We start from the raw sequence: 8,867 nt of genomic DNA, 5'->3' as shown, positions 1-8,867 counted from the left end.
AACTTTCTCTTTGCACCTCATCTATTCAGACCCTTTCTCTTAAGGCGGTATCCACGAGGATTTTCTCTATTTTCCTTTCCCTGCCCGTTCAGACCTTTGTTTCATACGAAGCGGCATCCACAGGGATTTTCTCTATGCACCTTGTCTATTCAGACCCTTATCTCTTAAGGCAGTATCCACGAGGATTTTCTCTATTTTTCCTTTCCCTGCCCGTTCAGACCTTCGTTTTATACGAAGCAGTATCCACAGGGACTTACCAACACCACGTGGAATTTTTCTTCACTTCTTATTAGCTTATTTGTACTTACCCTCACTGCAGTGTTCCAAGACCTCCCCAAAACCAACAGAATTCTTAGTCCAAATTGTCGCAAAAAGCGCTTACCTTTTGTTTGGGTGCACCCTTAATTCTGTTAGCCTTGTGGGGGTCCCTAGAGGACTGGGAAGCGTCCCCAATCTGCCGTTTCCTTTCCGCAGGTCTCTTTCCGGTCCTGTCACGGTCGCTAATTTTGTCGTGGTTTCTCGTGCCCCACAAACGACCAGGAGACGCAGAAGATTCTTCAAGAAGGGTTGGGGGGAGGGGGGATGGGTAATACATATATTTTTTTCATATACTTTTATTTCTGTAATTACTTGAAAACACAATTTAAAAAGTTTAAAAAAAGAAGGGTTAAACTTTAATTTGCAAATCAAAGCTGAGACAGTCATTGAGCTAGTCGCTGATTGCCCACCGATCCTTGTACATAGCATTTTTTATAGCAATCTCCTGGTTTAGTTGCATTAGCATATACAATCGGTCTACAGTTGCGTATCACAAGTACATCCGCCACTATTGTTATTACCCATTGACTTAATCATGTTCTAATCTACATCTCTTAGCTACCTCTCATTAACACACCATTGTCTTCTACATTCTTAAGATTTCATTCTCCTACTAAATTGGATACATGCATAGCAAATAGCAAGCTCAAAGCTGACTACATAGTTTTGGTTACACAGCAGACAATGCAACTTTTATAATCCAATAGCTGCAGGACACAAACCAAAGGAGTTAGGGTTTCCAGCCTGCCGACTGCAGGAACAGGGGATGTTACCAGATGGAATTTTGACTTATTACCTTACCCCCTTTTCAGTAACAGGCTGGTTCCATTGTCACCAGTCTCACCACCTCACCTCGGATGAGCCAGCCCTGACTTATGGGCCACATCAAAGGTTGAGGTAGGACTAACCTCTGTGGCCCCAGTGCAAATTCGGGTGAAAGAAGGAGTACAGCTGCCCTCCATTCCACAATACCCCCTTTGGAAGGACGCTGTTGTCACTTCCCTGGTGGACACCTTTTGCAAACAGGGTATCTTGGTCCCTTGCCAATCACACCCCTATTCTACCCGTCCCCAAACCTGGACAGATGAAGTGGCGCCTGGTACAAGTTTTACGGAAGATAAATGAAATAGTTGAACCTTTACATCCTGTCGTCCCCAACCCCGCCACCATTCTTAGTAATGTCCCTGCGGACTCATGTATTTTCACTATCATTGACCTGCAGCATGCATTTTTTGCAATTCCCCTGTCCCCTGAATCTCAGTATTTGTTTGCCTTTACTTTCCAAGTCTAGTAATACACTTGGATATGCCTTCCACAAGGATTTGTCCACTCTCTGACCATTTTCTCTCAAATCTTACATAACCAACTTAAGGACTTGCAACTGCCAGGGAGGTCATCCAAAACGTAGATGATCTGTTGCTAGCCAGCCCTTCTGAGCACCAATGAACAAGACACTAACAGGCTCCTTAATGTCCTCCACTTCTGGGGATATGTAATACACCCTCATGAGGTAAAATGTGCTCAACGTCAGGTGAAATTCCTGGGCACCCTATTGAATGCATATGAGAGAAAGCTCACCCCTGAACGAGTAACACCCGTTATTGCTACCCCACTGCCAACCACACCGAAGAGTATGAGGGCCTTCTTGGGTCTAGTGAATTTTTGCAGACAGGCCTAACTAAGCACCTCTCACCCCTGGTGTCCAGCCAGATGGCAGGATCTTTCGAACTCACACAAGAACAAAGGGATGCTTTTGACCAACTCAAACAGGCGCTGGCCAGTGTTCCGGCCCTGGGACGTCCCCTCTATGACCACCCCTTCCAGTTATTTGTTAATGTCCTGGAAGACAGCACTCCTTACTCAGACCCATGGAGACAGGAAAAGACCGATGGCATATTTCTCCACCCGCTTAGACCCAGTGGCAAGGGGTCTCCCACCATGTTCACAGATGCTCCCAGCCATTTACTCTCTCATTACAGCAGCCTCCAATATAACTCTGCAGCAGCCTGTAGTTATTTATTCCTCACACACTGCAACTGCACTTTTTACCTCCCATCAAACCCAGCACCTCACCCAGGCTAGATTGAACAGATATGAGGTAGCACTCCTTAATAACCCACCTTTGCCTACTTTACTACCACCAACCCTGCCACCTTTTCAGAAAGCCCACCTGAGGACCTCACGGAACCACCCCATGACTGTTTAATGAGGAACCACTTTCTGACTACCCCCCGCCTGGATCTCTCAGATAAAGCTTTCCCATCTGCAGATTTAATCCTTTACGTTGATGGTAGTTCCCCTGTCTCTGAGCAGGGCACCCGCCTCAGCGGCTATGCGGTTGTAAATGACTCAGCTGCGCTCGAGTCCGCATCCTTGCAGCCCCCTGTATCAACCCAAAAAGCAGAACTTTTTGCCCTAACCAGAGCTTGAATTATGGCTAAAGATAAAGTGGCCAACATTTTTACTGACTCCCGCTATGCATTTGGTGTCACCCATGACTTCGGCCAACTTTGGGTGCACCGGGGATTTCTCACTTCCACAGGAACCCCTATTCAGAATGCTTTGTATGTACAGAACCTCCTCAGGGCCATCCTCCTCCCAAAACAATTGGCTATTGTTAAGTGCTCAGCACGCCTCTCCGATTCCTCCGCAGTCACCCAGGGCAACAACCGGGCGGATGGGGAAGCCAAATTAGCGGCACGAACAGCCATTCACATTGTCTCCACGGCAGAGAAATTGGCCTTGGCCTGCAAGCCGAACACAACGACGAAGGGTATCCCAGACATGAGCGCTGTGCATCGATTCCAGGGGCACGCCCCTGACTCACACAAACCATTATGGAAGATGCATGGGTGCTCGCACTCTGCGTCAGCAGGCTTTTGGCTTACGCCAGTGGGCCAAGTGTGTATACCTGATGCTTTATTACCAATGCTTATTGACGGCTTACATACTGATACGCACCTTGGCAAGGAGGGAATGAGTAACATTTTGCTACGCACCTGGTGGCACCCTAGGTTGAATGAGGTGGCGCACAAAAAAAAGATCATGTTTAATATGTCAAAAAATGAATGCGGGAAAAGGGGTAAAGTGCACCTCAGGTAAACCCCCTTGCCAGGTGGACCGTTTGAATGCATCCAGCTTGATTTTATTGAATTGTCGCATGTACAATGTTGCTTAATAGTTGTAGGTGTGTTCAGTAGATGGATTGAAGCCTATCCAATCACCAACAACAAAGTCTCAACAGTAGTGAGGCTGTCACTCACAGAGATAATACCAAGATTTGGGGTACCCCGACAGATCAGCTCAGATAATGGTCCTCACTTTGTAGGAAGGATAAATAAGGAGTTGTGTGAGGTGCTGCATATCGAGCAACAGTTCCACTGTACCTACCACCCAAGGGCGGCAGGCATAGTGGAAAGAGCTAACGGCACCTTGAAAAACAAATTGGCCAAAGTGATGTCTGAAACTGGCCTAAATTGGCTAAAGGTTCTCCCATTGACACTGTACCACATGAAGATCACTCCCCATTCGACTACTGGGGTGTCGGCCGCCGAGGTCGTTTATGGCCCCCGGGAAGAACCCCATGGGATGCCAATACCCAACCCCCCACCCAAGTTGATCTCAACATCATGGGGGATGATTTACAAAGGTATTTCAGGCAATTTACATCCTCTTTAAAGTTTCTTCATTCACAGGTACAGGAGGTGTTCTCGCCACAAAGAGGCTCGAAAGCAGAGTGGTCTGACTTAAAGATTGGAGACGCGGTACTGATAAGGGACTGAGAGTGCCCTAAGCTTGGACCTCGGTGGAAGGGACCCCTCCAGATACTTCACCAGACACCCACAGCGGTAAAGGTACAAGGTCACGACCGTTGGGTTCGCCTGAGTGATTGCAAGCGATGGCCGCCAGAAGAGAAATGATCATTGTTGGACTTGGACTCTTTATCATTGCCATTGCCTTTATGGTCACTGCTTTAAGGGAAAATCTGTTCTATAAAACCCATATGCAGCTGCATGGTAATCGTACTGTATGTTATCTGCTTGCCAAATCAGTAGAAGCCCTGTTTGTAGCCACCCCGGGATGGAACCCTACGAGTCTGTACACCATTGATACCTGGGATGCCCCCTGCATAGGAAGGACAGGCAGGTTCTGGCAGGGGGCAATAGGGCAATGTGTAGAACTTGTATACAATGATAGGAGGAAATCCCCAAGACCCAACTGCATTGGGTCTCATCCCATTAAAGGAACAAAGGCTAACTGTTCTGACCCACAGAGTTACCCCTACTGTTTTGGAGGGGAAGGCTGGGGCTGTGTAATAGGTCTAGTTCCTAACAATGTCTCTTGCGCAATCACTCATTGCATACACTGAAGATGCAGAATACAAGGAGGATGGCTTAGTTGCACATGTGCAGAACAACAGTGTGTTAATATGACCATGGGACCACAGAGGGTCCGTGGGAAGTGTAACGGGACACATGTTACTACAGGTTCCCTGATATACCCATATAACACTTCAGATTTTAATCCATTTGCAAGAATCAGTAACTGGCACAAAAAACAGATGACGGGAGCAGGGAAGTCTACTATAAAATGGTACTGGGCTAAGGAAGGGTTCGTTTTCCTTCTTAGTGGGACTTTTACCACCTCCACATCCACTCTGCCAGCTTTGTTTGTGGTGGGAACGATTGGGCCAGTCACGGTCCCCTGTCCCCAGAAAGCTCATGTCTGACGAAGACTCGTGGCCCGGTCAGTCAGTAAGGAGTTCTGTGTGGACTGGAAGGATCCAGTCACGCTGGGCTCCTCTTTAGGTTATGGGTTTCTGAGTACTCTCTCTCTAGGGGGTTCTGCAGGGACCATAGCCGCAAAACATCAGAACTACCTTATTTGTGGGCTGGCTGTGCTGGGAAACAGTACTATGGAAGGACTGGAGGCCATAAATAAAGAGCTGGCAGAGTTGTGACTGTACGCCCAACAGATCCGGTATGCTGTAGACTACCAGTTGGCTCAGCAAGGAGGAGCTGTCTGACTCAGACACACATCTATCCTAATGTTTTTCAGAAGTTCTAGCACATCCTATTAATATCGACATTTTCTAGCATATCAGTGTGTTTTTACACTGTCCTTACAAATATCAAGGTCCCTCTCACTGGTGAATACTGAGGCAAAGTATTCATCAAGGACCTTCTCCAGCTCCAAGCACTTTCCCTCTTCTATCCCTGATTGGTCCTACCCCCACTCTAGTCATCCTTCTGTTCTTCACATACGTGTAGAACGCCTTGGGGGTTGTCTTTATCCTATTAATTGTAAATGGTCTTTACAATTTAGCTAAAAGATGTGAAATGCTCTCTCTGTAGTTATCGCCTTGTGGTTGGAGCATCTTGAGGCCAGCAGCCACTGATTATTGGTACAGAAGGCATTTGAGACCTAGGCTGTTAATGGTGGGTAACTTCCCTGTACTCCTGCAGACTCTGGAGGGATCAGTGATGGAAATGCCTACTCAGTTTAGCTCCTGTGCAAGTGGTGTTTTGTAAACTTTATTGCACAAAGATAAATTGAAGTGTTTGAGAAGACACCTAGCTCTGCAAGCCTGATGTATGTTATTAATGAATCTAGCAGAAAATACAGAGGAGTAACTATAAACAATGAGTTCTTTAACATATGCATATAGTAAAGTACGCTGACTGATGTGGAATATAAGTAATTTTCTAATGCAACTGTTCAGAGCTACATCAAAGCTCTCATATAACTCCCTTAATAATGAATGCAGACAATGGTTGATGCCTGGGACAACAGTCACATAGACTTGCTGAAGAACAATTGAGTTCTATAAGTAGACCATCTGAATCGAGATTCCCAGATGTACATTTGCCATAATTATCTATAATGTGATTAAATGTCATGCAGAACATGTTTCAGCATAATGATATTCAGGCCATGGAAGCAATAGTAGAAGTTAAGTGTTTGCCTTGCATCTCATTACGAGGCTGGAATGTACAAAATTAAATTAGCATTGCTTGTGATGAATACTTTTGGATGGTGGAAACTGCGATGTATGTAACACAGCATTTCACCAAGACTATAGAATGTTAGCATGGAACTGCTTGGTCTCTTTCTTTTAGCCACTCCTATCAGAAATGTTATGGTGACTCTCATTGCTCTAGCTTATAATTTAAGGATATAGTGAAGTTTCCCTCTGGAACTTGGTAATTTAGGACTGCCATACTCTTTTGTTTTTCGGCTAGTAGAATAAAATATTTTACAAACAGAGTCTGTTAGCGTGATTTTTGGGTTTAGGACAAATACATTTATCAATTGACTTTGGCTACCAGTCTTCGCAACTGAAAATGTATTGTTGATTTAATTTGGAGTGCAGCTCTGAACAATGGGTTCCTAAAAGCTGTGAATGCTGATTAAAATTCATTTGGATGCCTGTAGTGTGGATGTGAATCAGGTTGTATGTGGTTTCAAAGTGGTGTTTGGAACATAAAATATCGAGCCCCACATTGGGCCAGCAGACCTTTCGACTAAAAGCGCCTCCATATGATGCCTCCTGTGTCTTGCTTTGTCAAATAAAGAAGCTGCTTTGTATCTACAAGTAATTTTCTCTAGTGACTTAATTCATGTGAAAACAGAGCCCAATGACTTCACTGTTCTTTATGCACAGTGACCACACTGTGGTGTAACAGGTAGAAATATTCCCTCCCAGTCCAATGCTGACTACAATCCTAACCTTCAGGATTGTCTGTATGGATCTTGCATATATTACCTCTAAGTGTGTGTATTTCCTCCGGGTGCACCAGTTTTCTTCTGCATTCCAGAGAGATATTGGGTGATGGGTTATTTGGCCACTAAATTGTCCCTGGAGTATAGGTGAGTGTTAGAATTTGGGGGAGGTTGATGGGAATATGGGGAGAATAATGATGGAATTAATGTAAGATTAGTATAAATGAGTAATTAGTGGGCTGAGAAGCCTGGTTCCATGCTGTGACCTTGATTCTATGATTATGCAATTGGTCCTATTTTCCCTGCACTTTCTTCATACTCCTACCCCTTATTCACTTTCTGAGTGAATAACTTGCTGAGTTGCCAGACTTGCTGAGTATTTCCAGCATATTTTAAAAAATACATTCTTTTAATCTTCTCTAACTGAGGGAGAGCAACACCAGAATTTCCAACAAACAATTCAAATTCAACAAAAAAAACTTAAATGGCATATATATGTAATCAGATTCAAGTTTTTGGATTTCTCTGTAATCCAAATATGCCTACAAATCAACTTACCTCTTCTAAATTCAAAGGAACACAACTGCCTTTTAAGTCCTAGGGTTATTCAGGTGAATCATTACAGCACTGAAACCAATGTATGGTTCAGTGGGTCAGACTCTATACAGTTCTAGGCAGGATTAGGCCTCTGACAGCTGAAGCCCTCATTTCCTGCTTTTGATTGGAGATGTTCCTGATCTAATAACATTGCAGCTTGAAATGAAATCATGGATATATGGTGATGAAAGATCATTTTCCCTGTTTTTTCATTGCTGGATTGCATTTTTTCAGATGTGAAAGTCACTCCATGATCCTATAAGCCATTGAACTACCTGCCTCTAATTTGGAAACTGTTCACTGATCAGAATCAGACTTTAATCGCCAAGTACCTATGCACATACAAGGAGTTTACTCCCGGCAGATGTTGTCTCTCTACTCATAACAATAATAATGATAAATATAAATTATTGTAGTGAATTAAGGATTTCTCAAGAACTTTATAAATGTCCTCTTTGTAACCATAAGTTTTTTTAAAAATATCAAGAATACTGTAGCGAGAAAATGGTCAACTGATAACAGCTTCATTGCGGAACCAATGTTTAAGTCCACTCAATGTTTAAGGCATGAGCACATGCTCTCAGCTGAATTGTACTTTGGAAATACCATCTTTTTTTCTGAAACAAAGACTCCATCTAGGTTAGTCTATGGGGGGGGGGAAGGGGGAAAGAAAGATCCTAATGCAATGTAAGTATAATATTATGGCCAATATTTATCATTCGTCTGATATCACCTAAAGAAACTGGTTATCATGAGAGAAAAAATACTGTACAATTTAGCAGCTGTTTTACATTACAACTGTGAATACAGCTTTTAATGTTTTGTTTATAGGTTGAGAAGATGTAATGGCTATTATTAAATCATATTGAGGGGAATGAATTGTTCAGACATCTAGGAGAACCAGTTAAAAATGGCTATTAGTCTGGATTCCCCTTAAGGTCAGACCAGTTAAGCTGGAAATTTTCTAATTCAGTCCTTTACAGCCACAAACAATTAACTATGGAAATGTCACAGCTCGCTAATAGTTTCTTTCTGGATAGATTAGTCTGGATATTTAAGGTGGAAAACTTTCTAATTTAGTCATTTGCAGTCACAAACGTGAGAATTAATAATGGGAAAGAACTCTCACAGTTAAACTAGTACTTCCTTTCTGTCTTCATGAGAGAGAATATAAATGACTTTCCAGTAACACTGGTGAGCCAGGAATCTAATGGAAAGGGGGAAATTAG

Source organism: Hemitrygon akajei, chromosome 7 (assembly GCF_048418815.1).
Source record: "Hemitrygon akajei chromosome 7, sHemAka1.3, whole genome shotgun sequence".
NCBI lineage: Eukaryota > Metazoa > Chordata > Chondrichthyes > Myliobatiformes > Dasyatidae > Hemitrygon > Hemitrygon akajei.
Note: the sequence above shows the minus strand (reverse complement) of the source record.